The sequence below is a fragment of the Pimephales promelas genome, chromosome 4, assembly GCF_988280905.1.
Source record: "Pimephales promelas chromosome 4, fPimPro1.hap1.1, whole genome shotgun sequence".
Classification (NCBI taxonomy): Eukaryota; Metazoa; Chordata; class Actinopteri; order Cypriniformes; family Leuciscidae; genus Pimephales; species Pimephales promelas.
Window position 1 is genome coordinate 50393088 of NC_142772.1, and position 6257 is coordinate 50399344.

General features: G+C 46.1%; 1 long non-coding RNA gene across 2 annotated transcripts; it reads left to right on the top strand.

The window, feature by feature from the left end:
• The first annotated feature begins 3250 nt into the window (after nt 1-3250).
• On the top strand, nt 3251-5633 carry LOC148981789 (uncharacterized). 2 transcript variants are annotated; one of them, XR_016168412.1, is made up of 3 exons: nt 3251-4078; nt 4179-4242; nt 4337-5633. It is a non-coding gene; the product is annotated as an uncharacterized LOC148981789 (long non-coding RNA). The 2 variants fall into 2 exon arrangements; XR_016168413.1 differs by having other exon boundaries at nt 4179-4230.
• Nucleotides 5634-6257: the final 624 nt, after the last annotated feature.

The following is a 6257-nucleotide window of genomic DNA, read 5'->3' on the forward strand; positions in this document are numbered from 1 at the left end:
CTGAAGCAACGATCATCGTGTCTGGGCTGCTTCCCATGTACAGACAAGGACAGGAAAGGTTCAGTAGATTATTTGCACACACCTAATAAATAGTAAGTCAAAGTCCAAATCACAGTCTTTGTTGTCCAAACTTAATTGATATGCTCAGTGTGAAACATTATCTTGAAACTGTGTACTTCTCGTTTAGTGACTCCTGTGGAGAGACTACTTGATGCCTGTGGAGAGACGACTCTGCCTGTGAGCTGCTGGATCGGCGGTCAGCGCTTGAAACATCACGTGCCGATGCTCACAAGTCAGTGGTTAGTTACTCTTTGACTCTCTCTTCGTCTACGTTTCTCTGCCCAGGAGGACGCGATCATCTCTGGCTTCATTCATTTCGGCACCGACACAACACCATGGATCACACAGCGGAAGACACAAGCCAGGACCAGAGCTAGAACCTCTCCGCCGCCCCTCCCGGTCTTGGAGATCTCGACCTGGAACCGCTTCTCCCCTCTTCGCGAGTCGGAACGCGACACCACCGTGATCATGGGCACGTCCATGGTCCGTCATGTCCGTGCTACCTCAGGTAAGGATAAGGTGCGCACTCACTGCTTTCCTGGTGCTCATGTTCTTGAGGTTGCTGCACAGGTTTCCGAGATCCTGAAGTTGATGTGCGCGTCGGAGCTGTTGTGCTGAACGTGGGAGCGAACGACATCAGGCTGAGGTTCTGAAGGACTACAGGAGCCTGATCGAGATGGTACGCAACAAATCGCCTGAAGCAACGATCGTGTCTGGACTGCTTCCCACGTACAGACATGACTAGTAAGTCAAAGTCCAAATCACAGGCTTTGTTGTCCAAACTCAATTGATATGGTTGGTGTGGAACATTTATATTGAAACTGTGTCTTATCCTCGTTTAGTGACGCCTGTGGAGAGACGACTCGACGCCTGTGGAGAGACGACTCGACGCCTGTGGAGAGACGACTCTGCCTGTGAGCTGCTGGATCGGCGGTCAGCACTTGAAACATCACATGCCGATGCTCACAAGTCAGTGGTTAGTTACTCTTTGACTGACTTCATCTACTCCATGCGTTTCTCTGCCCAGGAGGACACGATCATCTCTGGCTTCATTTACTCTGGCACCGACACAACACCATGGATCATACAGCGGAAGACACAAGCCAGGACCAGAGCTAGAACCTCACCGCCGCCCCTACCGGTCTTGGAGATCTCGACCCGGAACCGCTTCTCCCCTCTTCGCGAGTTGGAACGTGACGCCACCATGATCATGGGCACGTCCATGATCCGTCATGTCCGTGCTACCTCAGGTAAGGATAAGGTGCGCACTCACTGCTTTCCTGGTGCTCATGTTCTTGACGTCGCTACACAGGTTCCTGAGATCCTGAACGGTGATGAGCGCGTCAGAGCTGTTGTGCTGAACGTGGGAGCGAACAACATCATGCTGAGGTTCTAAAGAAGGACTACAGGAGCCTGATTGAGACGCAACAGATCGCCTGAAGCAACGATCGTGTCTGCACTGCTTCCCACTTACAGACATGACTAGTAAGTCCAAGTCCAAATCACAGTTTTTGTTGTCCAAACTTAATTGATATGCTTAGTGTGGAACATTTATATTGAAACTGTGTCTGTTCCTCATTTAGTGACGCCTGTGGAGAGACGACTCGACTCCTGTGGGCTGTGAGCTGCTGGATCAGCAGTCAACACTTGAAACCTCACACGCCGATGCTCACAAGTCAGTGGTTGGTTACTCTTTGACTCTGACTTCGTTTACTCCATGTGTATCTCTGCCCAGGAGGACGCGATCATCTCTGGCTTCATTCACTCCGGCACCGACACAACACCATGGATCACACAGCGGAAGACACGAGCCAGGACCAGAGCTAGAACCTCTCCGCCGCCCCTCCCGGTCTTTGAGATCTCGACCCAGAACCGCTTCTCCCCTCTTGGTGAGTCGGAACGCGACGCCACCGTGATCATGGGCACGTCCATGGTCCGTCATGTCTGTGTTACCTCAGGTAAGGATAAGGTGCGCACTCACTGCTTTCCTGGTGCTCATGTTCTTGATGTTGCTGCACAGGTTCCCGAGATCCTGAACGGTGTGAGCGTGTTGGAGCTGTTGTGCTGAACGTGGGAGCGAACGACATCAGGCTGAGGTTCTGAAGGACTACAGGAGCCTGATCAAGACGGTACGCAACACATTGCCTGAAGCTACGATCGTGTCTGGACCGCTTCCCACTTACAGACATGACTAGTAAGTCAAAGTCCAAATCTGTTTTTTTTGACCAAACTTAATTGATTTGCTTAGTGTGGAACATTTATATTGAAACTGTGTCTGTTCCTTGTTTAGTGACGCCTGTGGAGAGACGACTCGACGCCTGTGGGCTGCTGGATCGGCGGTCAGCGCTTGAAACATCACAAGCCGATGTTCACAAGTCAGTGGTTAGTTACTCTTTGACTCTGACTTCGTCTACTTCATGTGTTTCTCTGCCCAGGAGGACGCGATCATCTCTGGCTTCATTCAGTCCAGCACCGACACACCATGGATCACACAGCGGAAGACACGAGCCAGGACCAGAGCTAGAACCTTACCGCCGCCACCCCTGCCGGTCTTGGAGATTTCGACCCGGAACCGCTTCTCCCCTCTTTGCGAGTTGGAACGCGACGACGCCGTGGTCATCGGCACGCCAATGGTCCGTCATGTCCGTGCTACCTCAGGTAAGGATAAGGTGTGCACTTGCTGCTTACCTGGTGCTCATGTTCTTGATGTTGCTGCACAGGTTCCTAAGATCCTGAACGGTGATGAGCGCGTCTGAGCTGTTGTGCTGAATGTGGGAGCGAACGACAACAGGCTGAGGTTCTGAAGGACTACAGGAGCCTGATCGAGACGGTACGCAACAAATCGCCTGAAGCAACAAGCCTTGCACATCTAACCCTTTCTGGGTCTTCTTTAAATAATCTTTTCTAGATTTTTTTTTTCGACTAAGTTTCACTAGTCGTCTTCTAATTGATTTATCTTTAAAAAAGAAAATAAATTTCTAATCCTTAAGCACATCCACGCACACGCTATTTAGCTGGCGCTTAACTGTTCAATTACTGGCCAGAATTGAACAGTTAAAGCCCCACGCTGGGTTCCATGTTTTACGGTGTGTGCTTTAATCTTAACACCTTTTAAACTTATTATTGATTATCCTCAGGTTAGGTTGAGTAAGTCAAATCTGCCCTAAATCATAAGCATTCGAGTGGTACTTACAATTTGTTCAGATGACTTCTCTGTGGTCAGTTCTTGCTTAAGGATTATTAACGACACTGCTAGACAATTGCTTGTAATTAACATTAGTTATTTATTAATGTAAATATTCCAGAAATAAAAGTTAGGCTCAAACTTAAATTCTTTACGCTCAAACTCTGGAATATCCTTCCCGATATGGTTTGACGCTTTAAAGTTTAAAACTAGACTAAAGACGCATCTCTTTAGCCAAGCATTCACATAGTGCTTGCCTTTTATTCCTCTGTTGAATCAGATCGAATGCTTTTAATACTTTAAAACTTGAAGAGTCTGTAGGTTACTTGTATAGGTTGCATTGTATTTACAGTCATTACTTTTCCTGTGTGTATTGCGTGAATGATGGGTGGTTTGGCAGATATTGTGTTATTGCGGTAGGTGGTATGCCATACAGAACCGTTGCCAATGAAACGCATTACCGCGACAGTGGGGCTCGACAGCCTTAGTCAAACGGGTTGGCGCGTATGGTTGGGTTGTGGAGAGTTTGTGAGTGTTTTTTAACATCTACTCCTGTGTAATGGAAATCATTATGAACATCAGCTATGCTAATTATTTCCTATCTGTTTTCTGCCGTTATCTCGGGACGCTTGTCCCGAGAAAAATGGCGTTCGTCAGCTCCAGTTTGTATCCAGCCTCTCATGGAGACTTCAGATGCCCCAACACCTGCGATGAGAAGACTAAATGCCTGTGAAGAGACGACTCAACACCTGTGAAAGATGACTCGACGCCTGTGGAGAGACGACTCAATGCTGGCGATATGTTATGCCCTTAATATTACATGATTATCTAAATGTAATTTTCCATGTACTTTTCTGTAATGCACTTTCTGTAAAGCTGCTTTGAAACAAGTATTGTGAAAAGACTATACAAACAAACTTGAATTCACTTGCAGGGCCAACAGACACAGAGCTTACAGCGGGGGAGCTTCACTGCAAAGCAGACAGGTGAGCATACAGGTACGTAATCCTCTTCTTTAAGTGACCGAGAACTTACGGCTGGAGGTTTCACTGCAAAGAAGTCGGTTAAGCATTCACGTGTCTCTCTTCACAGTGGGCTGCCAGATAAATACACTCAATGGTCTGTGAAGTACAGCAATGTTAGCCTCTTCTTATGCAGTCAGAATGTGATGGAAAACTCCCGTAAGAAGTGGACATCCAGGGGTTTAGGTTCACACTTCACACAGCAAACAGTGCATCACATCCCTTCATCTCAACAATTCAGCACTCAGTGGGAAATACTCGTATATATGGCCGTCGCCCTTCTTCTTAACTGGCATTCACATCAAGAGGTCCCACAGACACAAGAGAGAAGGATGGAAATTGATTTGGACTACTCATGATCTCTCACAAATGATCTTCTGTCCCATGGTTACCACCTCCTCATTGAATCAGCCTGCTCTTTCTCCCAACTCACAGCACTGTGCCCGTTCGCCGGCCCCATTTCCTCTTCACCACGGCTCACACTTTCTCTGAGAGCACTTCTCCCAAAACAATGCCCCGTTTGGTCTACTTCCTCCTTTTATACTCCTCTAATCGCAACGTGTCCCAATCGCGAAGCTTTACTCCCCATGCACAGCTGCCAGCAATGTTTGGCTGATCACCCCATTTTCGGGGATTTTTGCGCTACCCTGGAACTAGCCCGGTGTTCCTTTTTTTGGGTCCGGCGGGAGGCAATCACGGCGAACATTAGTTCCGCTTTGTTAGGGACAAAGTTGGATTTTGTCACCCTGTGACATGTACTTTTTCAAAATTTAGTTTTTGAAAAAAGTTTTATATTTGTGCATTTTCCTATCGTTTGCATTTATTTTATTTATTTCTCTTGTCTTTGCATTTTTTTGTCTAAGCCAATTGTTTTTCTAAGCCCGTTGTTTTTCAACTTGTGATCAACTTGTGTTGATCTTTACTTGTGTTTGGCTTGTGGGTCTTGACTTGTGTGGATCCTGACTTGTGTTTGACTTGTGTGGGCCTTGACTTGTGTGGGTCTTGACTTGTTTGACTTGTGTTGATGTTGACTTGTGTGGATCTTGACTTGTGTTTGACTTGTGTGGATCCCGACTTGTGTTGACTTGTGTGGGTCTTGACTTGTGGATCCTGACTTGTGTTTGACTTGTGTGGGTCTTGACTTGTGTTTGACTTGTGTGGGTCTTGACTTGTGTTTGACTTGTGTGGATCTTGACTTGTGGATCCTGACTTGTGTGGGTCTTGAGTTGTGTTTGACTTGAGTGGATCTTCACTTGTGTTGACTTGTGTTGATCTTGACTTGTGTTTGACTTGTGTTGATCTTGACTTGTGTGGGTCTTGAGTTGTGTTTGACTTGAGTGGATCTTCACTTGTGTTGACTTGTGTTGATCTTGACTTGAGTGGATCTTGACTTGTTTGACTTGTGTGGGTCTTGACTTGTATTTCACTTGTGTGAATCCTGACTTGTGTTTGACTTGTGTGGGTCTTGACTTGTGTTGGTCTTGAGTTGTGTTTGACTTGAGTGGATCTTGACTTGTGTTTCACTTGTGTGAATCCTGACTTGTGTTTGACTTGTGTGGGTCTTGACTTGTGTTTGACTTGAGTGGATCTTCACTTGTGTTGACTTGTGTTGATCTTGACTTGTTTGACTTGTGTGGGTCTTGACTTGTGTTGATCTTGACTTGTGTTTCACTTGTGTGGGTCTTGACTTTTGTGGATAATGCCTTCTATTGTCTCTGTAGCACAGGAGCATTTTTTTTAAAAAAAGAGAATTTATTAATGTCATGAAATTGATTTGACAACATTTGCTTTTGTATTTATGGCTTGGACACTTGTACCATTTTTAAGCCCCTTTCCCCCTTCTTAATACTCATTTTGTGTTATGACCATTTTTTTTGTCTGGTCTATTTGCGCTGATGATATTGTGCTTTTGGTTTGCTATTCTTTGCATTTATTTAATCTTTTAATACTTCCATACCTCTGTTACCTTTCCCTTTAAACTACTTGTAAAT